This window comes from Pseudonaja textilis, chromosome 12 (assembly GCF_049901715.1).
Source record: "Pseudonaja textilis isolate UNSWEBS1 chromosome 12, rPseTex1.2, whole genome shotgun sequence".
Taxonomy (NCBI): Eukaryota; Metazoa; Chordata; class Lepidosauria; order Squamata; family Elapidae; genus Pseudonaja; species Pseudonaja textilis.
In genome coordinates, this window is record NC_142001.1 from 2,919,489 (window position 1) to 2,932,556 (window position 13,068).

Consider the following 13,068-nt stretch of genomic DNA (forward strand, 5'->3'; position numbering starts at 1 on the left):
GATCATAAAGAGACTGATCTGTATGTACATTGAAAACAGTGTGGTAATGATTAGACGTCAACATGCTTATGTCAAGAACAATCTGGTTTCGTTCTAATTTGGAAGAAGAATTGGAGGTGACAGATGTCAGCTTTATGTCAATTTGTAAGTTATACAAATTTGAATAGCATAGCTGATGCCACAGAACAGATAAATAAAATTTAACATTATCTGGTTAGCTTGGAAAAATGGACTGTAAAATGACAATGAAATTTAATAGCAACAAAGGGAAATTGAATAGACAACTATAGGATCCGAACTACCTGCCTTGGCAATGATATTTGTAAAAATGATCTTGGAGTAGTAGTTGATTGCAAACAGCATATCAACCAGGAGGGTAATTGGCAAGAAGAGGAAAGAAGAAAAGTGGGGGGAGGGGAGGAGAAGGAAAGAGAAAGAGGGGGAGCGAGAGGAGGAGGGTAAATACAATGTGAAGCTGTGTCCAGCGGGAGAACAACCTCCACAAGACGGAAAGGAATTTTTTCCCCTTTGTTCTGTGTTGATCAGATTCCAACACTGGATATGGAATTGGAATCAATGGATTAAGACTCCCTTCCACATTTTTGATCCTGTGATCGCTACAGGCTGACAAGAGTGCTTGGCTGCCCTATTCCAACTGGAGAAAAGGGAGAAAAGAGGATGGGGCCAATTAATTTCACGTGTCTTTGGAACTGATTAAAAACAAAACTCTTGAAACCATAAGGGAGGCTGAAATTTTACTGGTCATGATTTGGTTTTTGTTGTTGTTGCTCAGTTGCTAAATTGTTTCCTACTCTTTGCAATTCGTTTTTTTTTTTTTTTTTTTGCCAGAGCCTCCTATCCTTCACTGGAATTTGTCCAAGGAATCCTCTCTTCTCCTTTGGTGGCCAAAGTATTTGAGCTTCAGCTTCAGTATCTGTCCATCCAAAGGACAATCAGGGTTGATTTCCTTTAGGATTGATTTGATCTTCTTGCAGTCCAAGTGATTCTCAAGAGACTTCTCCAACACATGATTTGGTTCATTGTTTCCAAGAAATAAAAAAGGAGGGAGGGAGGGATTGGAGGCAGATCATGTAAAGGTGAGAACATAATTATTATATCACCAGGTTCAGATCTGCTTGAGGTGGGGACAGGCTGGGTCTCAGGGATTATCCTCTCACTAAGAGGGTGCTGGGGCCATGGGTGCATTACATGTGGTGATCCAGATCCCACTGTGTTTCTCTATAAATCAGATGGATCTGTAACTGGCTGAAAAACTGTACTCAGTGAATAGTTCTTAATGGTACTACATCTACTTGGAGGCAAGTAAGCATTGGAGTACCACAAGGTTCCATCTTAGTCTGAGTATTCTTCAATATCTTCATAAGTGACTTAGATGAGGTAATGGAAGGGGAAATTACCAAATTTGCAGATGATATTAAGCTGGCAGGAATAGCTAACACCCAAGAAGATAGGCTCAAGATCCAGATGGATCTTGACAGACTTGTACATTGGCCCTATCTTACAAAATGAAATTCAATGTAAAGAAAGGCAAAGTCTTACACTTAGGTAGGAAAAACCAAAAGTACGCATATAGACTGGATGAAACCAGGCATAATAGCAGTAACTCTGAGAGGGATCTTGGAGTCTTAGTGGACAATCAGTTAAATATGAGTCAACATTGTGCAGTGGCAACCAAAAACATCCAGTGCTAAGTAGCATTAACAGAGGGATACAGTCAAGATCAAGGGAAGTACTAATAACACTCTATAAAGCCTTAGAAAGGCCACACCTAGAGTACTGCATCCAGTTTGGGTCATCACACTATAAAAAATGTTGAGACTCTAGAAAAAGTGCAGAGAAGAGCAACCAGCATGATGAGGGGACTGGAGGCTAAAACATATGAAGAACAGTTGCAGGAACTGGGCCTGGCTAGTCTAGTGAAGAGAAGGACCAGGGGAGACATGATAGCAGTGTGAGATATAAGACCCCCCAATAAATTTATACTCGCAATATGAAGACAAATCTGGTGCACAGTTTCAAAGTTCTATTGAAGAAGAAAAAAAGGCAGTTGCAAGCGCGTCCTACAAGATCCTTCCCAAGTGGATTGAGACCAAGGAGAGCAAAATTCCATGTTCAAACAATGCATTTATACCCCTGCACAGAGCATGGTGCACCTAAGGGGCCCTCCCCACTCCACTTATTTTCTTACGTTATAAGATGAACTAAACTATAGGCTTAAGGGTCAACATGAGATTGTTTTCTGTGCCTCAGTGTCTTAGCTTGTTCCACTGCTGGGCTTTACCTTGGGAGGATGTCCCTTATTTTATTTACTTATTTATGTAAATATTTACTTATTTATTTACTTTTTCATTTATTTATTTATTTTTTTATGGGCGGATCTTCCTATTTTCCAATAAGATTGTAACAATTCATCATGTACTTGTAACCGAACACATTTTGGGTTTTAGGGTGGGGGGGGTTATATGTAACAGAAAGAGTAAAGAGGAATCTTCTAGCTTAGCCATATTTAAACTACGTAAAATTTTACTGACCTTCTGAGGTCAGTAAAATGAGAGACAAATTGTTGGGGTCAGATATGCTGACTCTGTAAACCACTTAGACGGGGCTATAAAGTCCTGTGAAGCAAAGTATAAGTGTAAGTGCTGTTGGTATTTTGCCATTTCTCAAGCACGCATCTCCCTAAATTTCTCTCCCTGTGCAAGCCTGATGGGGCATGGTGTAAAATTAGGTAAACTGCAAGTTTCTCATCTACGTTGCTGCTCCTTCTTCATCAAGAAATGAGCTTCCTCATGGAGGGCCTGCAAAAAACCCAAATTATGTAAAATGGGTAAGGCAGGGACTGTAAAGCAGCAAATTCTTAGCAGGTCTGCGGGTGCAATTACAGGAAATTTAATGAAGGCCTGATTTTTTTTTTCCAGAGCAACAACAAGCACAGCGGGAAATAAAAACAGAATTACAACTGCAAGGTTTATTACTGCAGAATAAAATTTACAGATTTTAATTTACAGAAGCTCAAGGAAGAGAGCGAGCAAATGAAGAGGCCTCTTGCCCTGAATCCAGGGTGATGAGATGAGCTGGGCTTATTCACTGAGATTTGTCTGCTGAACTAAAAATTCTGTAAAGCTTCTTAATGTTGAAGTATTGCAGAGGGTCACACCGCATGGAGGTCGACACTGGGAAAGGGGACTTTCTCATTTTAGGCCACCCCCTGACCCTCCTCTGTCTCCAGCCCAGCATAGTCCTGGCCCCCAATTCCTTCTCCCTCCAAATTTAGCTCAAAGCTCAGCCTCCCAAGGAGGAATTTCTCACAGCCACCTCCATCCCTGAAGTCGTGGCATCTGCTGGTTGAGCAGGTAGCAGTCGTGGCTCTCTCAGTGGGATTGGGGCCCTTTCTCCTTCCTCTCTCCAACCAAGGGGCAGAAGGTCCCTGCCTTCCAGTCCCCCTGCTTCCTTCTTTACGGCCTCACACAAAAAGCAGCACCCCTTCTAGCCCTGCAGCTTTCCTTTCCTAAGGTCTCCATGAAAGGGACTGGCACAAAGGCCAAAGGACTAGGACTTCCACGGAGCAGAAATTTACCAGGGGTGCCCAGACTCAACAAAGCCAATTGCAGCCCAGTTTGGGAATCAGAAGTGCAAAAGGGAGCAAAGCTAAATCTCCTCTTCAAAATTGCCATTTTCAGAGGGAATCGGAGGAATTTAAAACTTCCTACCCAGCCCTATTTCCAGTTTTTAAACAAGAAGGGGAAAACAGTTGCATTCAAAATTCAGCTGGGTGTGGGGATGTATTGCCCTTTGGTTTTCAGGGCTCAACATCTGGCACAGACATTTTTGAGAAGAGTTTGCACATCCTGAGCCTGAACCCTTCATCAGGATGCAAATCTTCCCCATGGATTCAAAGGCTGTCGTGGCTCAGTGAAAATAAATCAGAATATGTTGGCATAAAAACCAGGGAAACGCCAGATTCATGCTGCAAATAATAATTGCCCCAGAGAGCTTTCTGAGTCGGGTTCAAAGATCAGCTGTGTTTGATCAGTGTCAAAGTCTGTTCAGATCTGGTTCTTTCTGCCCCAATTCTGAATTATATAAAGAATCACCTCCACCCCAATCCCTTTGTCTTGCAACTAGAAGGAATGGAAAGTAATGCTGACTGGCACAGAAAAAAATCCACATTTTGCCTCTAATGAGGACAAGGCACAATCTGATGCAAAGGTCACCTCGGGCAGCTATTGTAAGAAGAACCCTTGGGAATACTTAGGAAGAACTGAAGAAGGGGTGGGACGAGGCATTCACGTAAACCTATGCAGGGCAGTGGGTCTGCTCTGGTAACAGCAAAATATTAGAGTGAGAGAAATGATGTGAAGAGGTCATTCCAATGATAACTCTCCTGCAAGGAAAGATGCTGGTCCTCATAGAATGATAGAGTTGGAAGGAACCAGGGGTGGGATTCAATTTTTTTTACAACTGGTTCCGTCGGCGTGGCTAGGTGGCTGTGGCCATGTGACAGGGTGGGCATGGCTTCTCTTTTTTTGCAGTACCCCTCCCCAGGTTTTTTGCCTCCTGGGCCTCAAGGAAGCCTCCTGGGGTGGGGGGGGGCATTTTGGCTCCCAGGAATCTTCCCTGGGGCCCAGGAAGGCAAAAAAAAGTGCAGGAGGGGCACCCCCTGCGCTCCATTTTTGGGCCTCCTAGGACTCAGGGAAGCCTCCTGGGAGAAGCAGTAAGAGACTGAGGGGATCACAACACAGCTGATCATCAGAACAGCTGATCGTTGGGAAGGAAAAAGAAGAAATACCTGAAGGAGTGACTGGGTGGGGGGAAATGCAGTCAACAATGTCAGGCATGTGCGCGATGTTGCACATGCGTGATAAGGACAGACTGGTGGGAGGGGAGGGGTGGGTGGAAAGGGGTGGGGCCAGTCAGGGGCACAATCTGCTGGTTCTCCGAACTGCTCAGAATCATAACAACCGGTTCTATAGAACCGGTCTGAACCGGTAGAATCCTACCCCTGGAAGGAACCTAGGATCTCATCAAATCCAACCCTTTGTGCACTTCAAGATTCACTACTACACCGTCTCTGATGATGGCAATATTTGTGGCCAGCCTTGTGCTGTAGTTTGGAATGACGGAGGGTGGGGAGACATGGCAATGACATCAAAATGGAAAAGAGGGTGGGAGTTTTTCTCTCCCCTCTAGGGACATTTAGGACCAACCCACAGAAATACTTTTTCACACAGTCCACTGTGAACTGGGGAGTTTGCTGCCAGCACTTGTGGGGATGGCAGCTAGTTGGGGTGGCTCTAAAGTAGGGTCAGGACTGGTTCATGGAGGACAAGGAAGTCCAAGGCTTCTAATGCAGATGAGCTTTGATGCCTCCAGAATACTAGGGATCTTGCTTTGTCTACTGCATGCTGGAAGCAAGTGTTGGCTTTTTTGTCAGCCCAGGCTTGTGCCCAGCTGGCTTGAGGTAGGGCAGAAGGCTTGGTTAGAAGAAAGCACAGTCAAGCCAAGGGGAATTTCTAAGAATTTCTCACCCAAACTTGTCTTCTTGTACCACAAGAGCAGCCAAGCCCTTGCCTCCATTCTTCTGGGCCAGGAGAAATTCAAGAATGCCCTGTTGATTGATGAAATTTGCTGACCCAAAATGGTTTTTACATGTGAGCACAAAGCACACATGCAGTGGGAAGAGATAGTCCTTCCCAGAGGAAAATCCCAAACTCTTCCACCCTACATGGTCCCAGCTGGGCTCAGGAAGGTACCATGGAAGGTGCAACTCAAACCTGGCAAATACCTTCGTAGTCCAACCGGAATGCTGAAATTCCATTCTTCTAATTCATCTTCATGAATTAACTGTCTCTAGTGACATTCTAGTAAACAACAGGCAAATGGGCCCATGATCTCATCTGATCTAAGGTTTAAAAATGATTTAATTAAAAAAAGAATCCCATTCCAGCAAATTACTCTTGCGTGTAGCCTTTGAAGATACACAATTAATGCTGTGTTTGCCCCATGCAGCATAATCCCTTGTGAATAAATAACAGAAGGAAAATTGCCTCTATCTCCCAGTTTGAACCAATTATAATCTTCTGAACTACATGGAGACCAGCCAAACAAGCACTGGTGGGCAAAGTTCAGCCAGGCTGCTTCTTCACCCTTCTTACAGCAGGAGTCATTGGTGGTGCTGGGAGGAGATGCCTGCATGGCTTCATAATGGGTAGCTATATATATTTGAGAAACAAGTAAAGAAATAAATAAAATCAACCAAACTCATATGCAATTTTACTGAGGAAATGTTCACACAGAAAGAAGACACTGACCTTTAACCATATTCCTTTAATATTCATTTTAAGACATGTGGTTCCAGAGAATCAGACTGTAAACACACCTAAAGAACATAAGGTTAGTGGAAATATATTCATTTTATTAATCAATATCCTAATAGGGATAGATACATTTCCATTTGTAATAAAGCCAGATAAATCTGTGTGAATAATTTTATTTATACTTTTAAATGGTTAGCTAATTATTTAGTATAGACTTTATTGTCCCTACTAAGAAGTGAGATATGTCTATGAGATGCCAATTGCTGGGAGTTGTTTTTTTTTTTTACTCAATTTAATGATCAGAATTATCTTAGACGTTTTGCTTCCCTGTTGGCAAGTGGTCCTTCTGATGCAAAGTATTGATGAAAAGTAGAAATCCATACACTAAAAACTCTTTAAATTCTTTATAAAATTCCTGTGGCAGTCCATCAAGGCCTGGATATTTTCCATTTTGAATAGTTTTAAAGATCAGAGATTTCTGAAATAGAGAAAAGACATTGTTTATCCAATCTTGCCTCTTATTTACAATCTGTTTATATATTCTATGTTGGTATATAATCATTAATAATAAATTATTAATATTTGTAGTAAAAGTAATGCCTAAATGTTAGAGAGGCTATAAAAAAAAGAATCATTTTTCATTTGTGGTAATCGTTGATAAAGCTATCCCTTTTGATGTAAAATTCTTGGGGAGATAAGTACCATTATGAAACAAAGAACGGAATACTCCACAGAATTTGGCTACTGCATTTCTTTACAGGACGAAACCTGAAGCTTAAATGTAAGGAATCTATTATCTATTTAATTTTAGAGGCTAAAATAATAATTGCCCAGTAGTGGAAATCTAGATAATGTAACAACTGAGATGTGAATGAACAAGAGCTTTTCAATTGCCAGGTTAGAAAAAAAAAATGCAGACAAAAGACGCAGGAATCACAATTATCCATCTGGTTCAGTTCCAAGCTGGGAGAAAAGCACTGGAAACATGCAGGCTGATTGGAAAGATGGTTCAATGAGGAGGCAGAACCACCAGCGTTTATGGTTCTGCGCAGCTGACAAAATGGGCGTTGAGAGTGGGGGTGGGGGGTTATACCTCCTCTTGGGCTTTGCACTTGAGTTCCTGTTCCTATGCAAGAACATGTATTCAATTGGCTGTTGTCAGATTCCTATGGGGTCATGTAGGGGTCATAGCTGACTCTATAGGCAAAAGAGGAAATGCAAATCCTAGGCGCTTGTCTGAGCTAATCTGGTCAATCTCTGGTTTATTGTTTTATCTGAGCTCCCAGGTGAAGTTCAGATTGCTCTGGGATGGTGGGACTTGTGTTCTGAAAAGGGTGTTGGGCAATTCCTACTGTGGCTTAATAGCTTTCATCCTGTGTTGGATCTTGGGTGAGGGCCTGCTTCTCATCCTGCCATTCTGCCTTTGTTTCAAAGTATCCTGTCTTGAATGGATTACCAAATCCGCATTTCTAAAAGCTGCCTCCTCAGTTTCTGCTTGGGGGCAGGGAGACTGGGGCTGCTTCCTGCATCTACAAAACACGTTTCTCCATTTCTCATTTAGACAAATATAACATTCTGTCTTTTTAAACATTCCTCAAAATTTTTCATTCTTCTGGGGGCGGGGGCTTCCCACACTATCAAATTTGGCTGAATTTTATAGTTAACCTCAATAGCAATAGACCATAATGTAGTAATACTTAAATTTAAGGATTTTGTAAACGTGTACATACACAGTTAAAAATAAAGAGGGCAGTGGCCTCTGAACACCTTCACCCCAAAGGCAGCTAAGGGGATGGCTGCCCTGCGTAGCCCACCCACCCTGGCAGAAAATATATGTCCCTGGTCTGCTGGAGACTCATCTCTCCTCATCTTTTGGGCCTCACACGCATCCCCCACACACCCACAACTCCGGCAAGAAATGTGACAGGTGGCCATGGGGGGAGTGAGGAAACAGCAGTTTTTGTTTTCTGAGGGGGAAAATGAAACTCTGCTGGGGGCAGCAGAAATCAAATCTCCCCTCTTGCCTTGCTGATGATGGCTCCTTGGCTGTTGCACCAAATGCACCACACGCTAACTGGGAATAAGATTCATTGTCACCTTCCCTCCCTCCTTCCCTCCCTCCCTCCTCCCGCTGCCTGGTTTGCTGTGGATTCTTTCAGTACGAACATTCATTTGAAATAAACAGTTTCCAGCTCCTGCTTAAATGAGCTGAGAGGCAGTTTGAGCTGAGAAGATGAAGAAAGGCTGACATTTCCTGTGCAGCTCCTGCTATCCCTTGTGGGTCATCAAGGCAGAGGGAGAATCTCTCCTCTCCTCTCTTCCTCCTAGCCCAAAGCCCGAAGCCACTTTAACCAAGGAGAAAGCAACCCTGGAAGAAAGAAGGGAGGGAGGGAGGGGAGGAGAGGGAGGGGAGGGAGGGAAAAAGGGAGGGAGGGAGGGAGAAAGTGGGGAAGAGAGAGGGGAAAGGGGAAAAGGGAGGAAAGGAGGGAGAAGGTTAAGGGAAGGGAAGAAGGAAGAGAGGGAGGGAGGGAGGGAGGGAGGAAAATGCCAGCTGTCAAATATAGAATTGTTTGGGGAAAGGGAAAGACTGTGACAGGCATCTGCCTATGCCATATGCATAACAGAAGGAAGGGTTAGAAAGGCAAAGGTGTTTTTTTTTTAATTTAAAGATTCACTCTAAAAATACTTCTTCCACATGGTGCATTGCTTTCAAAATAGAGATTATTGAAAGGAACGGTACCGGGCCTTTGGAAGATGTCAGCTCCAGCTAAAGAGCAAACCTTGTTGTGACGGAAGGAAAAATTGCAGAGGCAAAGCTAAGGCAAGAAAGCAAGTGCAGAGAGCACATGAAAGCACCATCGGATGCGAAATGAACCAGTCAGGGCCACATCGGGACGTTCTTTCCTCTGAAGCAAACGAAAAGAACGGGCGAGATCTGCTGGCCTAACCTGGCAATTGGAACGCCCAATATATTCTTTGGCACTCCCCAACCGACACCCTCCTCCCTGCGATTATTCTTTGAAAAACTTTGAGCATGACTTAACCGAATGTGACACGCCCGCAGGAAAGTCAAATGCAGACTTAAGCTTCATCTTTGAAAGTATAAATCTCAAATAACAGATGTAATAGTTGAATTCTATTCTGTAATATTCAGTTGCCAACCCGAGTCCTAAACTAGGAAGGATGTTTTGTGTATATAGCAATAGCACTTAAACTTATATACCACTTGTAGTGCTTTACAGCCCTCCCTAAGTGGTTTACTGAATCAGCCTATTACCCCCAACAATCTAGGTCTTTGTTTTATTGACCTCTGAGTCAACCTTGAGCTGGTCAGGATTGAACTGCTGACTCAGCAGAATTAGCTTGCAATACTGCCATTCTAACCACTGAGTCAACATGACATCTAAACATGTTAGTCTCTTTTTCTTTTTTAAGACACTTTTTAAATGTCTTCTTTGTTGTGTTTCTTTTAATTGTTCTTTTGTCTTTTTAAATATTTTGGCCTTCTGTATTTTAACCTTCTTTGAATAAACTAAAAATTTATGAAAGAAAGAAAGAAAGAAGAAAGAAAGAAAGAAAGAAAGAAAGAAAGAAAGAAAGAAAGAAAGAAAGAAAGATGATAGATAGATATAGAGATAGATAGATAGATAGATAGATAGATAGATAGATAGATAGATAGATGATAGATAGATAGATAGATAGATAGATAGATAGATAGATAGATAGACAGATAGATAATGGCATAAACCAACAGTGATGTTCCCAGTGGTTATTAGCACACTGTGTGCTCCACCGAAAAAATCTTGGATGCCCGTTTAAAAACCTGTTCATTGACAAAATTTCCATCTGTCAATTACAATAAGCCACTTGGTTTGGATCTGCACATACACTATGCTGATACATTACAACATCCTAGGTTCTTGGGAAGAACTTGATACGTATGAAGATCATCATCAGCTAAACAGCTGGAAACTGTAATTTCATGTTGTTGTATATACAGTATAATAAATCAATTGCAAAAGGCAGCTTTATTTGAAAAGCTTACATCCTGTGATTATTCCTTTAATACTATTAAAAACAACATCTGCCTAGGAATAGGTCCTCGGGAAGGACTCAGTAGGTGGACAGAAATCCCAATTCCAATCTAAACATCTGGTTGACTGTGCAACCAATCACCATTATCACCATTGTTATCCTCATTCTTGGTCACTGAGTAGTTGCATCACAAAGATGTGTGTGGCTCATGTTTAGTCCCTTTTCTTTCCAGCATTTGTTGATAGAAGTGTACTCTAGTCTTTATTAAGCATCTTCAACCTACTCATTGCATTAAGAAAAAGAGACATCACTATCAACAGCCTTGTCTTCCTTTCTAAGCACTAATTACAATAGCTGCACAAAGGACAGCCCTGCCCCAGTCAGGAAAAGATCTTATCACTTGTGACTGCAGCTGGGCAGATTGAGGATGGACTTAGGCCCACTGGATCAGCTGAAAAAGTCCCCACTCCCTCCCTCCAGAACTTGATGAGAGAATCAGTAAAAGTGAAAGTAATAGAATATCAGAGTTGGAAGGGTCCTTGGAGGTCTTCTAGTCCAACCCCCTGCTCAAGCAGGAGACCCTATTCCATTCTGGACAAACGGCTGTCCAGTCTCTTCTTAAAAGCCTCCAGTGATAGAACACCCACAGCTTCTGAAGGCAAATCATTTCACTGATTAGTTGTTCTCATGGTCAGAAAATGTCTCCTTAATTCTAGGTTGGATCTCTTTTGTTAAGCTTCCAGAAGATTTACAGCAAGGATTTCCAAACTTAGCAGCTTTAAGACCCATGGACTTCAATTTCCAGAAGTCCACAAGTCTTAAAGTTGCCAAGTTTGATTTACAGTCTTCTAAGATGATCAAATCTCCATAAGAGCTAATTAAGCCTGTTCTCATATCCATTGAATGACATTAGAAGACTATAAATGGTCCTTGTTAAGTACATGAAGACCATCAAAGTCCACAATACCTTTTTGTCAGTCTGCTGTTTGTAAGGCACCCTGCATGAAGATTAGATTGAAATCACTCCGTCCCATAGCAAACCTATGTGATAGGTTAGGTTGCAAGCTGCTAAGCCAACAAAACCTTTCCAGTTCCATGGATAAATCCAGAACTCATGAGATCAAATGTTGGGTAGCTAGAAGCACTGATGACACCGGGATACAAATACAGACCAACAGAATTGGAAGGAGCCTTGTAGGTCATCTAGTCCAACCCCCTGCTCAAGCAGGAGACCCTACACTATTTTTGACACATGGCTCTTCTTTAGTCTCTTCTTGAAAGCTCCCAGTGATGGAGCACCCATAACTTCTGAAGGCAACTTCTGTTCCATTGGTTGATCGTTCTCACTGTCAGAAAGTTTCTCCTTATTTCTAGGTTGAATCTCTCCTTGTTCAGTTTCCATCCATTATTCCTTGTCTGGCCTTCAAACAACAATTTTCTGCAGTGATTTGTTCTCAAACTTCATAATTAGTTTCCAGATGGGTCAAAATTATAGACAACCCGTCAAGCAAATACCTCCCATCTGAAAACGTTTGCTTCCCTTTTGAATATTTCCTTCTTCCTTCCCAAACTTGGAGCATGGGTCCATTTACAACTGTTTTCTTCCCAAAGATCTTCATTCTCAGCTCCACCCTCATAACAAAAGCCTTTTTATTTAAAGAGGAATAATTTGAAAGCACAAACATTTCCAATGTTTAAAAAGTCTGATAATTCCTCTGGTCTCTCATTTGTGTTTCCCACCACAATTCATTTCTGAAGGATTTATGCTCAGCATTTTTCTTCCATGATGTAAGAGAGGCAGCTGTGGGATTTGGCTTGCCAGCTTGTCTTTCAATATGTCTGTCACCTCTATATCACAGCAACTCTGTTTAGCACATCAGGATATTGTTTATTTCTCTCAACATTTTCTTTATCATTAAACGTACTTGCATTCAAAATGGTGTGTGTGTTGATTGCTGGCAGGTTTATCCCAAAGCAGCTGCCGGTCCCTCTGAAGAGGTCACTCTTTTTGGTGACATCTTAGATGTGTGTGCTGGATCAGCAGTGTCCAACTCAAGGCCCCTGGGCCGGATCCAGCCTGTGCGATACTTAGATCTGGCCCATGGAGCTGCCTTGGAACCGGCGAAGTGCTGGTGCCTCTGCCAGCAGAAATGGAGCTTGAGACGGCCACATGCAGCCCCCCCAAGCTCCGTTTTTGTCCACGACAGCCTTCTGCAGCCTCCCCAGCCTCCGTTTTCACCGGCAGAGGGCTTGCAGGAGGCCATGATCACAGGCAAAAAAAGGAACTTCAGCAACTGACATTGAGCTGGCCACAGCCACCCTGGTCATGCCCACCCCGGCCATGCTGCCCCCCCCTCGGCCCCCTGAGATTAAATACAATTTTGCTGTGGCTGTGGCCCTCAATGAAATTGTCAGCCTCCAAGAATCCTACTTCTTCTTGTCTTTCCGGTTGCCATAGACACGGGGGGAGGGAAGAATAATTGGGCTTTGTGGTGGGGAAGGGTGCTGGAGGTTTAAGTTGGTGAAATGTAAAAGTTGGGATGCTTTCTTGATTATGCTTACTTGCTTACTGCACAGATGTAGCCTCTTATCTGTCTAGGCCAAGGTCAGCCGTCTTGGCATACCAGATGTGTGAGATGCCACTTGAAGATGCCCCATATGACATTATACACACCTCGTATTGGATGTCCAGTTT

The 13,068-nt window shown here is 42.7% G+C and overlaps 1 long non-coding RNA gene across 2 annotated transcripts in view; it reads left to right on the forward strand.

The window, feature by feature from the left end:
• Positions 1 to 6,167: 6,167 nt before the first annotated feature.
• LOC148124754 (uncharacterized) overlaps positions 6,168 to 13,068 on the forward strand; it is a 38,705-nt gene continuing 31,804 nt past the window's right edge. For both annotated transcript variants that reach the window (XR_015745035.1, XR_015745034.1), the window contains exons 1-2: positions 6,168 to 6,229; positions 6,366 to 6,414. This is a non-coding gene — a long non-coding RNA (uncharacterized LOC148124754). The remainder of the gene's footprint in view (positions 6,230 to 6,365; positions 6,415 to 13,068) is intronic.